The sequence below is a fragment of the Mastigoproctus giganteus genome, chromosome 3, assembly GCF_048544385.1.
Source record: "Mastigoproctus giganteus isolate SK-2022 chromosome 3, ASM4854438v1, whole genome shotgun sequence".
Classification (NCBI taxonomy): Eukaryota; Metazoa; Arthropoda; class Arachnida; order Uropygi; family Thelyphonidae; genus Mastigoproctus; species Mastigoproctus giganteus.
The window spans coordinates 220,119,722-220,138,025 of NC_143577.1; the positions used below are offsets into that span (position 1 = coordinate 220,119,722).

General features: G+C 36.0%; 1 protein-coding gene and 1 pseudogene across 2 annotated transcripts in view; one reads left to right on the forward strand and one right to left on the reverse strand.

Moving 5' to 3' along the window:
• LOC150088739 (tectonic-2-like) overlaps window positions 1–18,304 on the forward strand; it is a 351,050-nt gene that overhangs the window by 64,511 nt on the left and 268,235 nt on the right. The window lies entirely within an intron of this gene.
• LOC150088740 (uncharacterized) overlaps window positions 12,090–18,304 on the reverse strand; it is a 165,521-nt pseudogene continuing 159,306 nt past the window's right edge. Inside the window, exon 5 of the transcript XR_016546741.1 lies at window positions 12,090–13,412. The product of XR_016546741.1 is annotated as an uncharacterized LOC150088740 (transcript). The remainder of the gene's footprint in view (window positions 13,413–18,304) is intronic.

Genomic DNA, 18,304 nt, shown 5'->3' on the forward strand with positions numbered 1-18,304 from the left:
TTTTTGTTATGCATTAAACCGAGTACAGGAACTTAGTACAAAAGTACCCGTCACGATGAAATGCCGGGATCTTATACACAAAGGTACTTTAATTAAATTATAATGTAGGTACATTCAGAAATCTAATATGTATAGACTGTTGTACATGTTCTTGAAAGCTGATGATATCATGCAGGAGATGTTCAGCACGTTTTATTTGAATATACTGCCAAATACTTTATACTTTGCATTATTTATTTAATTTATAATGTCATAGCCAGGAAACTTGTTTAGTATTGTCATCTCATCCGTCTTGTTAACCATTTACCAGAGCATGGAGCATTCATTTCATCTTCTATTGCATTACCCTCACTCAAGGAAGCATTCCATGAGAGCGGAAAACACTCCATTTAGTGAGGTCACAGTACAGTACTTGTTCGACGATGCACGAGTTTGATTCTAAATACAGTAGCTGCTAACTTCTGTATGAATCTTCTCAAAATACTCGATTCTGCACAAAAAGAAAGTGCAAGTTAGTTAATGAGCCTTTTAAATACCTATCACTCTCCCTATCACGTGATATTTAGTTTCTGTATAACATTTTTATAGATATTTTTGTAGCCACTCCTGAATTAGCATTTGTAATCCACGTCTTTCTTCCAACCAGCTCGAACATGGCCATCCACTAGCCAAATGTCCATTCACAGGCAGGAAGAATGTTTAACTATTCAGTTAACTTAAGTCAGTAATATAAGTCCGGTGTTAGAAGTTTCATCTGGTTTTTCATCCCACAACCCATTCCCGGTACTTGAGTATTATAGGTTCTAACAGTGTTTCGTGTCCTGGATTATCATAAAAAAATAAAAAAAATTTTCCTTGTGTATTTACTGAAAATTACAACTCAGAAATTCAAGTTTCTTCAGATTCCCAGTCCACAACGCATCGTCTTTTGTGATTGAGATTATTAAAAAAATCATTATTTTTTTATGGTGTTTCCCTGTCATTCAAATATATTTTAGATATTTTACAAAAAAAAATACAGCCTACATGTTCACAGGTTTCTTTTGGATTTCCACCATCCACATACCAATCGAAGGAACGTTTCAACATTTCTTGTTTGGGATTTGTAAAGCAATCCCCTCTCCCATAGCTAAAAAGCTAACTAAAGATGAAGGTGGTCTAATGTTAAACGATAATTTGATAGTTAATTTAACTAAAATTACCCAAGATAATTTGAATGAACCTAATATTAATGTCATGAAGATATAATCCTGCTTAAGGCTATTTATTTTGATTCTGCACTCTCGAAACAAAAGACCGTAGAAATATGCAGTTGTTATAGCTCGCTCAGTGTCTTTAACCTTTAGATGAATTTGAACAGTCACCTGTAAATGATTTTTCCGATAATAAAACCACCGCTACATTTGATCATACCCATTTCAAGGAAGAAATATTAATAAGTAAAAAAAAAAAGAGACTAAATTAACCTCCGAAATCAAATTTGCTTATCTTTTAGAGTGATGGCTAATCGGAGAATACAGAAGGTTCTCTGTGATTTCCTTCAAAATGACTTCTATCAGAAACGACATGGCATTTTAGCATCTCTTCAAGGAAATTAAATCCAAACGTTGATTGAATTACGAACGTAGAATTACTCCTTAAACTTGCGTATTTTGCTTCAGTTGCACTCTTCTGTAGCTTTGATAAATTGATTTTATTTCAGTTCATTAATCGGTGACAGAATCTCCTAAGAGGAATATGTTAGATTAGCAACCTCTTAGAGCAGTACTTTCCTGAAATTACGAATGCACATTTAATTTATGTACATCTTATAAATTGCTTTTAATTAAATTAGCATGTTTGATCATGGATAAAAATTGGCCATACTATTGCGATCAGATGTAGTGTTAACACTTAAGAAGTTCTACCAATTTCGTGAAACGGGTACTGAGTGAAGGTTAACAGTCCCACATTTCAGTAACTGGAAAAGCTTTCCCCAATATTTTATGGTAAACTTTAATTAATACCAAAAATTTCGGTTTTAATTCCAGTCTTTGTACATCAGCGAACGAAGTAAACACTTTCAGGCTTAGGTCGTAAATTTGTCATTAAACTTACCTACGATTTCCAGTAGCTTTTTATTTTAACCTTTTCTTCATGCTTGCATTAAAACTGCTATTGCAATTAGTTGGTCCTGTCTTTATGGTCTAGCTGAAGTTGGTTTTATACGGAATATTTTTAGAGTTGTTGAATCCATACACTTGCATATATCATTGGTTATACTCGCGAGAGGAGCAACATATAATTTGGTTGACATGTAGATTTAAAGCGTAAGGACAGATACCACCACACTGAGTGGTCATGGGAAAGAGTGCAGTAGCACACGCTCTTTAAGTGGACCGTGGTTCAAGCTCGCGTGATTGCCAAATACGGTTCACAATTGTATTCATGATTTATTGTAAATTCTTTTTTGTGGTCGTGCCGGAGTATAAACAAGAAGATGAGTGCGAATGCAAAGTTACTTGCAGAGTAATGCCATCCGCTTCCCGAGTAAGGAAAGGATGTTAACCCTGGAACAGAGATGCTCTTTTTGCTGAGCGATATTTTGAATTCAATTCATTTGTAGAAGTTAATGTCACTATATGGGAGTTCATTAAAATATTTCATGAGAATACCCGTGTAACAGAAAAACTTGATAATAAATAAAACCAGGTCGCATTTATCACATTTTTTTTTTTTTTTTTTTTTTTTTTTGTAAGCAGTGGTGTCCAACCCTTTCCCCGTACAGGGATATTCAGAGTTGATTTGTTTCGCGAGCCGCACTGAGTGATTCGAGAAAAATTAGTGTTACGTGTACAGTTTCTGTTTTCATGTAGCCGTTTTTTTATTTCAGATTATATAGTATATAAAAAATGCAAATTTCCAACACTTATGTGCAACAAATCTATGTCAGTGATATATTTTTTAGATTTTATTAAAATTATAAAAATATGACTTAATCTTGTTTTTTTTTAAATGTACCTTACTTACTTACTTAAAAAATAAATATAATGATACACCTAAAATTGAAAATATTCGAAAATTTTATTAAGTACAATACACAATTATATTTACTGAACAAAACATTTAATGAAAAATTTTTATTTGATAATTAACAAAGTTTAAAATGCTGTTTTAGTTCACTTTCCGCGCGGGCCGTATAAAAATAATTCGCGGGCCATAGGTTGGACACCACTGTGAGTTTACAGAAACAGTTAACGCCCGCGATATCTGTAAATGTTTCAGAGGTTCGTTGATCAGTTTTAACGCATGAAATGTGGGGAAGGGTAATTACAGTAATCCACACACCTGTGCTGCTGCTGTAGCTAGCGAAATCTGTGTTTGAACATCACGTGATATCCAAGGAACTCTGGCCACCAACACCATTAGAGTACACCTCACCGTACTTGAATTTTTTATTTTTAATACTGTGGGGATTTCTTAAAGAGCGGGCATTTGGTTCATTTGAATTCTGGATCGAGCTTGTTTAGCACAGAATGGTGGACGCTTTCAACATCTCTCATAACGCATTCCGACCTTATAAAATAGGGCTGCACGTCAAACTATATGCAGTTCCCGCATATTCCCGCCTATATGCAGTTCGCCGACTTTAAAAACACTCCATGTAAGTGCATAAATGATTGCTGGGCCTACGTCCGGTTTGGATTGTCGCTTGGATAAAGTTGTATTAGGAAAGAAAAGAAACAACTGTTGTCAATGATGTCCGTTAAATTATGATTGCAAATTGAAACTGGTTAGTACAGTGGGAAAGCCATTATGAGCGGATTATCCTTCAAATATTGAGTAAACAGAGTGGGTTCTGCTACCCAGTATTTGTAGCCCTAGCGTGATGTTCCTGTGAACCTATTCTTTAAAACCAAGTGCGATGTACTATTTTGTTGTGCTATGATCGAAAAATGGTACAAGTGTTGACAACGATTCATTCTGAACTAGTCAGAATCCGACAGTGGCCTGGCTCCAAGGTCAGCAAAAGGATGGTTTCCTTTGCCCAGCCCTCGTGGGTTGCACAGTTGGTAGAATCGCCGTCCTCTCCACACCGGGTGGAAAAGACCTGAAAAGTTCCATCGATGAAGTGAGGAATTTTTATGTTCCGTCCGTTCTGAGTTAGTCGGTCTCGCTGATGCTCCTAAAACCCTACTACTACTACAACAACATCTTTGCCTTGCGCTTGACCTTTTGGTTTCCTTGAATAAAATCACTTTGGAAACCAATTCTGGAACAGTCCACCGACTGTGTATAGCATGTCTTACATTATGGTCTCCTTGTAGTATATGATGGCCTCAAAAGTTTTTTTATGACATCGTTTCGTGGAATTTTCTTCATGATCTGCTTGCCAAGCTCTGGGAAACACAACCATGTTCCCATCTCTTTCTGGATTTGGCATTCCTATCTTTCCTGCTGTGTTCCCACCCTAATTTTTCTCTTCTGCTGTCTTTCTTTCTACTTGCCCCCACATTTTTAAGAGGCTGTTTTCTAGTATTTCCGGTAAGCATAGGCTTGAACAGCATTTTAATATGAATGGAGTATAAAATAATTAATAGAAATAAAAATATTTAAAGACAAACAAAAGAGCAACAATTTTAGTAAGTAAACTCCGAGTAAAAGATAAAAAAAAAACCAAACAAACTGTTCTTCTCGCAGTAATTGCGTTGGTCCGGTGGTCTGGAGCAGCTGCATCCCAGTAAATTTAGACTAGTGATGGGGTTCAGACAAGATGCGGTATATAATTTATTGCTTTTTTTTTTTTTTTTTTTTTGTTATAAATTTATAAATATTGTGAATTATTGATATTTGTTAACTTTTTTTTTTTAAATGGGATCAGCCCCATTATTTTATTTTTGTTGTTGTTTTTCTTTCGTGGTGTACCTTATTTCATATGAAAGTCATAACCATTAAAGGGATTTTCCAGGATTTGATTTCAACACATTTTCTTGAGAAATTTCATGTTGGATTCGCATCCCAATTTGTGTTAACTTTCAGAGACACTCCCCCTTGAGCTGATCTTATTTATAAAAAGTTTTTCATACAAGCGGATATTAATCAGTAGAAAGAAGAAAAAAAATTAAAAGTTCATTCTTTCATGCATGGTTAACTGCTCAGTTTCTTTAGAATTATTTGCAGTTATTACAAATCGAGGTTCAAATCCTTTAATTGATGATTTTTTTCCATATTTGAATTAAATATTCCACAATTTTGGGGAAAATATGGAGGCATTGAACTGATTACTTATTTTTGCATCCTGATATTAATTACCTTTAGAATGTAATTTTTTTAGAATTTGACAACTGATTGATGTTTTTTTTTTTTAATCCACCTTGCATACCGTTTATTTTAGGAATGGTTTTCGACTCATAAAAAGAGGATTCATAAAAAGAGGATTCATTCATTTTCGACTCATAAATTTTCCGGATTCATAAAAAGAGGAGTTCTTTAGAACACTGATATTCTGTAGAATTTTTTAAAAATTTTATTTAGGTGGTGGCGGAAGAACGAGAAACCATCGATCTCGTGTTACACCTATTATTCAGCTTTTAAGTATTTGTGCAGAATTTTATTTTAGCTCACAGGCAGCACTGATAACGTTCTCTTAAAAGGATATGGTAGGCCTGACGTAGCCCAATGGTCAGGAGCGAGAGTGCATAGCACGCGTTCCTTGAGTGGACCGGGGTTCAAGCCCGTGACTACTAAATACGATAAATATTTGTATTGACGATTTATTGGAAACTCTACTGACTTGGCTGTCGTGCCGGAGTATAAACAGAAAATTTATTTTAAATTAAAACATTTAATTTTTTTTTTTTTTTTTTATTGTTTCCCTCAGTTTCGGTTAACATTTTTGCAAGCATTAAATTTATACATACCGTAACATACGTCAGTTCAGAAGTAGCCTACTTGCAGAAAGCGCGGCTCTGGTAAGTGGCACATTTACCGATGTGTAGAAAAAAACCCTAACCAATATTAAATTTACTTTAACAAAGAATTAAATTTTTTTAACGTGATTAGCAAAAATGTTAGGTGGCGCCAGACGCTAATCAGTGGGGGATATTAATTCTCTTTATGAGTCAGACCTCGAATATTATTATGTGGAAATTTTTAAAACTTTTATAGAAAAGTGGCTCTTAAATGTAGCCTCTGATGTTTTTCCCCCTCCCTCTTTCCAAATTCATTTTTCCTTGAGTGGCTGGATCCATCCCTAGGTGGCACCCAATACATTGTAAGAAAAGCTTTGCCACCACTGATAATACATGTATTTTTTTACTGAAACTTGTATCAAACTTATTTCTGTGGAAGTTGGTTGGTTGTTTTAGGATTTTATGACGCATTAGCGTGTAAGGCTATAATGAGGCAAGTCAAACTGTGGAAGTAGTTACTCTTGATTGGATATGTAGGCCGTTGAAAACTGCTGTCCATTGTTACCAGCTTAAATGCAGATAACACACCGAAAATACCATGACTAAATTCATAACGGTGTCCACCAATTGTGTTCCACAATTTTTACCCTTGGCTACTTGACTTGCAAGCAATCAAAGTCCTTTACCATTGAAAAGAATCTGTTAATTATTTCTATTGCCAAATTAAACACTGCGAATTATATTTAATTGCTGTCTTTTCGATTCCAGTAATTTTGTTATTCTAGTACTTTTATTTCTTCCAATTTAAGTTAAGCAATCAAAATTTACTCAAGCTAAAAGTGACATGATAAAATGCAGTATTTGTATCTTCATCATCATCAGCCATTTTCAATCCACTGCAGGATGAAGGCCTCTCCAGCAACTTTCCAGTTCCTTCTGTTTTGAGCACTGGCCATCCATTTACTACTCAAAAACTCATGAATTTCATCTATCCATCTCCGCCTTTGTCTTCCAGGTTTTCTTCTAGCTCCTCTTGGGTACCATTCTGTTATTTTCTTAGTCCATCTGTCATCATGTCTTCGAGCTATGTGTCCTGCCCAAGACCATTTTAGTTCTTTAGTTTTGATAAGAATGTCCTTTACTTGAGTTTGCTGCCTAATCCATGTGTTTCTCTTCTTATCTAACAGTCTGATTCCCAATATAATTCGTTCCATTCTTCGCTGTGTAGTTCTCAGCTTTTGGTGAGTGCCCAAGTTTCATTTCCATAAGTCTTGGTGGGGAGTATACATTGGTTCATTATTTTACGTTTGAGACAAACTGGGATATTGCTCTTCAGTATGTGACTATATTTCCTGTATGCTATCCATCCAAAATTTATTCTTCTCTTGACTTCCAGCCATTTATCATTATTACAGCTAATAACTTGTCCCAGATAAGTATATGACTCCACCTTTTCAATTACTGCTCCTTCAATCATTATTTCCCTTTCCGTGGCATACTTGTTCATCATTACTTTTGTTTTAGCCATATTCATCTTTAGTCCAAAATCCTTACTAACTGTGCATAACTGATTAAGATTTTCCTCTAATTCTTTGGGATCGTGGCTTATGACCACAATGTCATCTGCAAATCGTAAATGGTTTAGGTACTCTCCGTTCACATTGACTCCTTTCTGCGACCAGTCTAATCTTCTGAAAGCTTCTTCAAGGGCAGCAGTAAACAGCTTCGGAGATATTGTGTCTCCTTGTCGAACTCCTTTCTCGATTTTAAATTTGCTACTGTCTTTGTCTAGTCTAATAAAGGATGTAGCACTCTCATATATTTTCTTCAAAATCATAATATATGGAGTATCTATGCCTTGTCTTTCCAGTGCCCGAAACACTGGAAAGACAAGGCATAGATACTCCATATATTATGATTTTGAAGAAAATGTATCTTCATATGGTGCTAAATTAGGTACTCCTTAGCTAGAAAGCTACCTGACAGATTTTGCGTGAAAACCAACGAACTTTTGTCTGTATAAACTGTGTGGTCATGATTACTTCACTTGGTCTAAAGGCGAGAAATTTTACTTATATAAGTGTAGTCGTGACACTAGCGTGACCTGGTCGTCACCGCTGGGATTCCCCAAGGATCAGTGGACCCGGATGTTTGCTTTCGATTGGTTGGGAAAGAACACAGGAGCCCGTTCACGAATTTCGCCGGAGAAGAAAGGTATTTGTAGGAAATTTTGATGTTTTTCATTTCACGTCTTGTTCCTCGTCAAGGAGAAAACTCTTTCATTTAAAGTTGTTTCTTTTCTTGTTCGAGCTGTGACTCTTCCAAATAATTAATTTATTATTTATTCTGTTTATATATGGAAGATAAATTCTCTTCTGCTTCATTTCTCTGTGTATGCAGATGTATACCTACTTCGAGTTTCTTTCTTTTTTTTTTTTTTTTTTTAACTTTTATCCTACATTCCGAATGAAAAAGTGTCTCAAGCTCAGTTGAGAGTTAAATGATTTTATAACTGAATGGAAGGTGGAAGAAAAATTTATTCTGCTATAAGCGAACAAAGCACTTAGGGCTTATGGACTCTATTCAATTATATTAAAAAAGAGTAGCAAAAGAGATGATCAAACCTTTAGTAATGAGAGTATTCTTGGAGCCAGGGACAGCTCCTTCAGATTGGAGATACGCAGATGCATCTACTGCAATATACCCTACAATAAAGTTTTTACAATAGCGATCTTCTATGCTATTCAGAAGATTCATTTGCACGTCTTCAAAGAGTGAATGGGTAACGACAGTCCTGTAAGTTTGACGTCTGTGCAAGGGAAAATAATGGAGTCAGTAGTTAAAGAAGTAATGCAAGTTTATCTTGATAGGATTGCAGCCAAAAGACCATCTTGCTTAGGGAGAGAATGACTGACAGTTTCAATAGCTGCTTGAGATTATAGCTACTTAGACTTCAGTAATACTTTTGATACTGTTCTGCGTGAACGATTGTTGTGTAAATTGAACTGATGTGGCATTAGCTGAAGTTATCACTGTGGGTAAAGGTATGATTAAGTGGTAGAAGACAGAAAATAGCTATAAATGGCCATTGCAGCACTAAATCGACTACTGCTATTAATGGGGTACCACAGGTTCAGGTTTCGGTGTTGGACGTCTTACATTTTAGGTATTTCAAGTTTTATGGCATGGCAGTTTGCGGATGATAGAACAAATGGGCAGGATATTTAATGAAATTAGTCAAGGCATACTACCTCAACAAGATCTAGATAAAAGAAGCAAATGGGGTTAAAAATGGCAAGCAACTCCGATAGATGCAAGGCACTACATTTCGGTAGCAATAATCCGAGAGTAATACAGACACTGGACAAAAATTTCAATTTTTCAACGAGAATTCACTACATGAATTCTCGTTGGTTCTTGGGGATTCAATAAGACCCCTTAAATAGTTCTTATCAATATTAGGCCGTTCTGAAAACAATTTGAGTCCGTAATTCATTCAGGTATCGTGGATGCTGTTGTGTTTTCACTTTCCGTTCAAAGTGGTACCATACATTCTCTATAGGATTTGAATCTAGTGACATATGTCACGCCAATTTAAATGCTCTTACCATTTCTTCATGTTATTTGTGCCAATTTAAAAAAAAAAAAGTAGGGGTCTTGTGAACCGATCAGTTGTGATTCTGGAATACCGAATCACGAGTTTCATTTGTCATCCTGGAATATCCAGTCATGAGTTTTCCAGTCACGAATATTTGTGTAGGGTGGTGATCTACTGAAGTGTTTAAGGCTTTGAATGGGTTGAATAAACTAAATGCTAAGAGCATATTTACCCATTCTCAGATGAAACGCACAAGGGACATAAATTTAAATTGAAAAGCATGGGTGAATGGTTTCGGAATAGATGCGCAGCATATTTTTACTACCTTAGCCAGAGGGAGGGCAACTGATTGTTGGAATAAACTTCCAGCTACTATTGTGAAAGTCGGTTGTTTGAATAAATTTAAAGCAGAATTGGACAAATGAAGTGTGTATTATTTATTTATTTTATTTTTTTTTTTTTTTTTGTTGATGCTATATGAACTTGCTTCCTTGCACATTTTTCCGCTACTAATGCCGAAGTTTGATTTGGATCAGACTTTTAACAGAAAAGTTATTAGGAGGACACATTCCGAGACATCGTTTGGAGTCTCCCATTTGGAACTCTGAATATGAAGTGTGTATCACACCATATTCACACTATATGTGAGGTGTCACAGAGCCATTTTTCGTGAAAAGTAGGCTAAAAAGTCAACAGTGGGCAGGGGAGAATCGAATGGTATCGGACTGATGACTTTAGACCTCTCATTTCGATCCTCCATCTTGAAATAAGCAAAGTGAGCATTATTAGTTCTACTTGAGAACTCTTGCTTAAATTTTCAATGTTGCGTATATCACTACCAGAAGCTATATCAACTTTTTGTTGATTTGCTATTAGATCCTTTTTTTCATAAGTTTTTAACTGTTTATCGCAGTTTTATATAGTATGTATATGTTGTTTTAAGTTAAAAAAAAATAATGTTTTTACTTTTCTGTTTGACTTTTTTGATATGGAAATTTGCCAACTTTGATAACATAGCTAGAGAGAGAGAGAAAGCGCTTCAAAAGTTTCAAAGAAAACTGATTCTGTTTTTTTTTTTTTTTTTTATGTTATGCTGAGATAGAACATTTTCAGTAATTCGCTGCCCAGCAGGCGAGAAACAATTGTCACATGTTTGAACTGTTAGCAGAACAGTCAAGTACACAGAGAGGTCATTTAGAGCAGTTTCATCGATCTGTGGTTCAGTTCTCATCGATCAGCCTTTTAAGGCATCCATCACACAGTTGACCTGTCTTTTTTTATTTTCGTTTTTGAGTCAGCGGTTTTAGCTGTACGTGCACCAAGTTGTCTTAGGCTCTCCTTCGCTTTCTCTTTCCTCAGAGAGAGAGAGAGAGAGAGAGAGAGAGAGAGAGAGAGAGAAAAAGGAAGTGAACTGAGACGGAACTATTCGTATGTTATCGCTGTATTTCATTTTTTTTCCATGTGAAAGATATTTTTCTACTTTTTAAAATACGCCACAGCTATTAATAATCATTTCAGAACTGTTTTAACTCTGTTGGCCCAAAATCAAGAACTACTGGTTCCCCTCATTACGTGGAAGAAGGGGAAACTTCAGTATTTCTGAAGTAATGTGGCATTAAGTTAAATAAAACAGTCACATTAAAACTGAATGTAACTGAAATGGATAAGAGAAACCAGCAGTGATTAAATTATATGAAACTTCTATTTAGTTTCAATTTTGTAAGATTATTGACATTACTTCAGTTAAAAAAAAAAAAAAACGAAAGTTTTAAATGATGATTTATAAGATTACTCTTTTTTTAATTTTGCCTTCTTTTGAAATTTAAAATTACTTTTTTAAAATGCAAATTGAATTAATTTGGGCAAATTATTGAAATTACAAAACTGTTGCAGTTTTCTGTGTGCGTCAATTTTTAATAATTGATGCACACAGAAAGGTTGTTGATGTGGCAAATCACCATCATCCTGCCTTAAAAGTCAGTAGATTTCAATTTACGACCCATACCTGCTTATAACATACTATTGCTGTTGCATAGGCAGACCTGCGAGGTTTATATTGATATCTCTAAGCCGATGCACATGGTATACATTATTCGTGGAACGATGCCCGAATACTTTTGACGCTGGCATCTCTGAGTTGAATCCTTTGCCCCTCCCGTTGATGCGGTACTTGCTGGTACTATTAGTTGGTATTAGAATGCTGACATCCATAGGACTTGCACAGTTACCTGTGGGTGCAGGATTTGGTCCATTTAGGACAGTACGGGAATAGTTGTGGTCCACCTCCTCGTGGCGTCGATGGGAATAGCGTTCCCGGTAATAATAATAAATAAGGAAGCCACAGTAATAATAAATAAGGAAGAAGATACCTGTTGAGATAGTATACTTAAAAATGTGTTACTGTTGTTTGATAATTGATTCAACAAATAATGAAACCCAACACACACAATTACATAATTTTTTGAGAGAGTTTAGAGCCAAGGTTTCTGTTTTTTACAGTTTTACAATGATAAACTTCTGAGTAATATACAGAAACAGCATATGACATTTTTAATAATTTGTTAATGAAAATAACAATCAAAGGAATATTAACAAATTTTTTTTAATAAATGCGATTAATTGAAAAAATCTAAACTTGATTCACGTTTCTGCTGAATGGTAGAGCCCAGTACTCGACAAATACAGTGCATATTTTGTGAATACTGACCTCCAATAATTATTAGTGTATGTTTTTACAATTTTTTATTTATATATTTTTATTAACAACTTAAAAAAAGAGGGCAGGCACATCCTAGATATTGTAATTTTTTTTAAAGTCACTACAACTTCAATTACTGAAATGAGAATTTTATAATTTGATTATGTCAAATAGGTGACTTAAAGCACCTGTAACAAATGCTACATGTGTTTTGAGAAACACTTTCACTACATTATGGACTGTACAGCTATAATGCCTAAATAGCTTAATTCACAATAACTTAATTAGAAGTGTGCGTGCTTGTTTCCTTACTTAGCAGTACCAGGTTAATTTTATCTTTGGTTCAATGTAGTGATTAATTTGAGCGCTGACATATGATCAGATATAAGACTGTACAAAACTTGTTACAGAGGCAAAGTGAAAATCTGGCGATATACATAGTTTCAGGAGAACGGCGTAACACGATGCATTTTCATTCTCATTTACATTTTGTCAAGCTGTTCTTTTTACAGCCCTTACATTTTCTTATTGCTTTATACTTAATCACTTTCGGGTTTTAGACTGCAATTTGGTCGATAAGAAATTCAAATCGATTCCTTCCCTGCTGTGTTTGTCTTCATCAGCAGAATGGAATGCTTCCTATATTGAATTATCAGGTCCATCGAATTTGAACACTCATCTCTTTTTTTGAATAGCGAGGCATATCAGGTAATTCATATTTTGAGATATAATCTGACTGGCACTTAAGAAAAACAAACGAAAAAAAAAAAAAAAAAAAACCTTGAGACTCCACAGATGATATAAGCTGCGATGATTTTAAAGCATATTTAACATTTATCAGAAGATATGTATATATTTGAGCTGGAGATATTAACACCATGCAAAATTTCATTGTCATATTTAACAAAGCTGCGTAAAATAACCCATATACTGTATAATATATTCATATATACGCGCGCACACAAAACAGGAACTCATTGTGTTAACCACGAGAGAAATAATGAAAGTCCAATGTTTATAAACCGTTCTTTTGACCATAACTCATACAGTGGAGCAGAAGAACTGCAACTTCGTTCTGTCGTCGGAATATCCAGAATCGCGAGTCGTTCGAATTCTTGAGGCGTTTGACATCGCGTTTCTCTGGGGAGGTTTACCACATTGGACCCTTCTTTAAGCGCCCAATCACGGAACCAAACTATTTTGCAGTCGCAGTGGAAAGGGTTATCTGAATATTAGCGAAAGAAATAAAAATAAAAATTTCAGTTAAGACAATTAAGCATATTTCATTCTTGTCTGTTATCTAGTAAAATCAGTATATATCAACAGTGTATATTGTTATCAAAAGTATTGGATACCAAGATACATCGGTTGGTTTATAAATCAGATTTACCTGTTGTGTAAGGCTTAGTTTTCGTGGTACACTTCCACCAATTTATATACGTATGTGCTGACTGAAATAGTTGTCCGTTATTCATGAACCATTTTTAACCGCATAACTGACGATGGACGTCATGTGCGAACCATCACATTTCTTTCTAGTTCATCATATAGTTCCATTGGTCTCTGAGCAGATTCGCCCATCAATGCTGCCACCTTCTCTCCAAATGCAATCATTATATACTGAGCTTTTATAAGAGGGAATATTGTCACGTTAAAAAAATGCAAGCTCCTCTGCCATAAAATTGCGTCTATATTAGAAGGGTAGCGGTTATTGAAGATTTATTATTGTTCTTTCTTCAGAGTTCATGAAAATAGACACCCAAGAGCATATCATGAAAAGCAGGCTCAAACCACCAGCATGCCACCAACGTACTTCATGGTTGGGATGGTGAAGACATTTTCAAGATGTTCTCTGAGTTTGGCGCCACACTCGAGTTCCCTAGCAAAAACAGTATATGTATCGAGACCCTCTGTTCCTATAAAGGCCTATTCTGCATAACACCATTATACTAGTTGTTGTTCATTAATTTTTGTGACGAAAGGTTTGAATGTAGCAGCAGTCCGTGGAATTCCCTTGGTAACTTTGAGTGCAGTTCTACTGGACAACATAAGGCCACTTTTCAGAGATCTTTGTTGTCAAAATACGATCTTCCCGATTGAAGTTCAAGCTTATAAAAGCAATACCAATATGTATGTTTGTATGTATGTGTGTATTCTATGGTAGGGCGGCTCCTGGAACATTAGTGCAACTCCGCAAATTCATTCTGTATAAATGTATGTTACTGTAAATTCTGGAAGTAGTGGTGTGTGGATCTGCTTTGGTGTAGTGTAGGATTGTGTTATTCATGTTGTCATCCGGCCACTTTGCTTCCAGGGGATGGCAATCCCAAGAAGCTCAAGCTGCCGACCATGCTACGACAAAGCGGTCCGGGAACTACTAAAACATTTTTGGGTTGCCTTAAAGGCAAGATAAAGCACCCACCGATGGAAGTGCAACATCAGTGGGTGCAATCCCGTGCTGCTGACAGTCTAAGCCAACTGTACCAGCAGAAGAATTCGATCGCAAAAAGAAGGGAGGGGGGGGGCAGCAAGAGAATTCTCGCCACAAGAAAAAACTGGGAGCCAGGAAAAATCCTACCCCCGACAGGACTAGAAAAAAAAAAAAATATATATATATATATATAATGGACGAAATAACACAAAAGGTTATGGAAAACCAGAAATGGTGGCCCGCAACTCAAAACATTCTTCTTAGACAACCAACCTGTTGATTGTCTAAGAAGAATGTACAATCTATAGACATTCAAAGAAGATCCAAAATTTACGACGTCTAAGAATAGAACGCATTTCATCAACAATAATAGTTATATTTTTATCCAATCCAGCAGTCTGACTCTTGTAGGTGGAAAATATGTTATATCTGGAGAAGCACTTTAACATTAGATCCATATTTCAGCCTATTATGATAAAAGTCATGAAATATTTGTGAAACTTGGAAATTTTTCCTAAAATATCTAGTAATGGACGCTGAAAAATGCAGTATTAACAGAACTTGTTTTAAAACTTGAGACAGATCAGAGCATATTGTAGGAAGTATAGGTCAATAAAGAAAAGTTTTCTTTTTCCTGGGCCAAATAGGTCAATTATAGTGATCGCCGTGTCTTCCTAGGCTTGGAAATCAGACATAAGGCTAGGGATAGCGGGGAGAAAAACATTAAGTTTAATAGCAACATTTGAACAATAGTTCCGGCGGACGAGTAAGACCATGTAGACTAACGGTCAGCCATCACTGTATCTTTGTCTGGGACGCGACAGCAGTAATCGAAGTGGCTTGATGAATATTCGGAAGTTATAATAAAATGTAAAATTAGATACACTTATCGTAGGAGCCTTGATTCTGTTAACATCTTGCCAGCTTCTCCAGACTCTGGACAACTGAACAAGCTGTAATATATTAACTGGTCGGCAGGTTCCCATAAACCACTGTTTTAAACAAACAAAAAAAAAAAAAAAAAAGGAAGGAAGAAAGAAACAAAAAAGTCCATGGTATGGTCAGCCGTTCACCGTTTTGAGAAATACCAGTAGTCTTCCATTTGTGTACGATGTTCCAGACGGTGGTCTTCGGAACAGAGACTTTCCAAAATCAGTTATATGTCGTCTGGAATTTCGTCACCTGTCCATGTTAAAATTGCTGAATTTATTTCCACTTGATGTGCCGATCTATGAATAGACTCCTACTTTTTTGTTGCTTCACTGCTTTATACAGTATTTGCATAACCAAGATTTTTAAATTTTGCTCTTATTCGTTTACATTAGCATTAGTAGAGGTATACGATGCAAGAAAGCAAGCTTATGCAGCATCAGCCAAAAAAAAAAAAAAAAAAACCCTCCCACTTCATCCCTCCATTCGTTCCAAATGCCTGTTCAGCTCAGCCTTAAATTTATTTAGGCTGTCAATTCCACAACAAAAGATGGAAGTCTGTTCCACCCATCAACAACCCGCTGGCTAAAGGCAAATTTCCGCACATCTGTTCTACAACTGTCTTTCCTCAATTTGAATCTGTGCCCCCTCAGGTTCTTAATCTGAGCAAGAGGAAGAATCCCTTCAGCATTTAGCTTTCTCAACCCATTCAAGGCTTTATACACCTCAATCAGATCACCTCGCAGGTGCCTACTCTCCAGGCGCTGCGATTTGCAGAACTTTAGCCTTTCTTGGTAAGAGCACCCCTTTGTTCCCCTCACCAATCTTGTTGCTCTTCTTTGTACTCATTCTAGCAACTCTACATCCTTCCTAAAATGAGATATCCAGACCTGTACACAGTACTCTAGGTGTGGCCTAACCATTGTGTTGTATAATGGGATAATCATCTCCCTGTCCCTGCTAGAAAAATTCCTATATATCATTGACAAGACTCCATGACCTACCCTGGTAGCCCCTCTGCACTGCTCAGCGAACTTGATATTTGACTGTACAATTACTCCCAGGTCTTTTTCACTTTCCACTTCCCTGAGTGTAGTACCACACAGTTGGTACGTTTCTCTTGGGTTATTGCTACCCATATGTAGTAATTTGCACTTGTCAATGTTAAACTTCAGTTGCCACTTTTCAGCCCATTTTCCCAACTTATCTAGATCTAGTTGGAGTAGCATACTGTATTTACTGTCGTTAACAACCCTGCCAACCTTTGTATCATCTGCAAACTTGGACATTAAACCTGATATACCTTCATCATTGGTAAATGTACAAAACAACAATGGGCCCAACACCGAACCCTGGGGAACTCAACTAATAACATTAGTCCACGAAGAGCAGTGTCCATTGATTACCACTCTCTGTCGTCTCCCACTCAACCATCCCTTTATCCATTGTAGCAACTTGGCCTCAACGCTATACCTCTCCAATTTGTACAGCAGTCTTCCATGTCAAACAGTATCAAAAGCTTTCCTGAAATCCAAGTACAGTATATAATATCAAAATTATTTTTGGCATTCAGTTTCTTTGTGACCACATCATAGTATCCAATCAAATTGGTCAGACAAGACCTTCCTTTAACAAACCCATGCTGTGTCTTAACTATTACTGCAGACTTGTCTAAATGATTCTGCAATGCTTCTTTAAGCAGTGATTCCATTATTTTCCCCGGAACAAGTTAAACTAACAGGTCTGCTATTTGCTTGTGTCACCTTTTGAACTCCCTTTGTGAATTGGTGATACATTTGCACACCTCCCAGTATTCCAGTATTTTTGCTAACAGTGTAATTTGGACAAAGTTCAAATTTGACATTTCATGATCCTGCTGGACAATTTTTTTTGCATTAGAAACGAAGTCTAGAGTTAAGCCTAAACTGTCATAATGCCAGTAAACGTAGAAATGTTTCCCAAAAGCCAAAATTTTTTAGTTGTCTATCTCTTTTAGAGTGAAACAAAATCAATGACAGTCCCGTGATCCCTCTCCCCTTTCTGATCATAACAAGCCTGATTTCCTTCATTTGAGGTTAAGCTTTGGCTTTTAATATACTGTATTATGGTACATTACTCTCTCTCCTCCTCCCAGGGATGTCATGGGTAAATTGCCTTTACTCAAGCATGCTGCTTGTTATGTTTGTCGAGTTTATTCGTCTTAAAATAATTCGGTAAAATTCTGAGCGCTGGAATTGAGATGCTGTGGTATGCCACAAAAATATCAAAAAAAAAAAAAAAAATCTATTTTTTAATATTATTTAATACTTTCTTGTATTGAGCGAAAAGCATTTCTAGTAGATTTGCTGTTGTCGATCTCTGCGAAATGACTGATTGTAAATGTGTCGGTCTATGGCTGGGAGAATTGCTTTTTCAAAAGGTTTCTTTTTGCTAGGGTGACCGGGTGGTTAAGGCCCCAGTACCTCTCAACCTAGAATTCAAATATCTTAAAAAACAACTGACGGAAATTGGCCCATAATCCTTAGCCAATTTTGGATTTTTAATCTTTGATATTGGGGTTACAATGTCAGTTCTCCAAGTTTTCGGGAACACTCCATAATTGATTATTTTGACAGATGTGTAGCAGTATGTCTATTATAAACGGGCTACTTATTTTAACTATAAAATGCAGACAAATATTATTCTTATGAAAAAAAAAGAATATTATGGAAATGTTTGGAAGATAATAGATTCCTTTCTTTGCTTATTACTTTAAC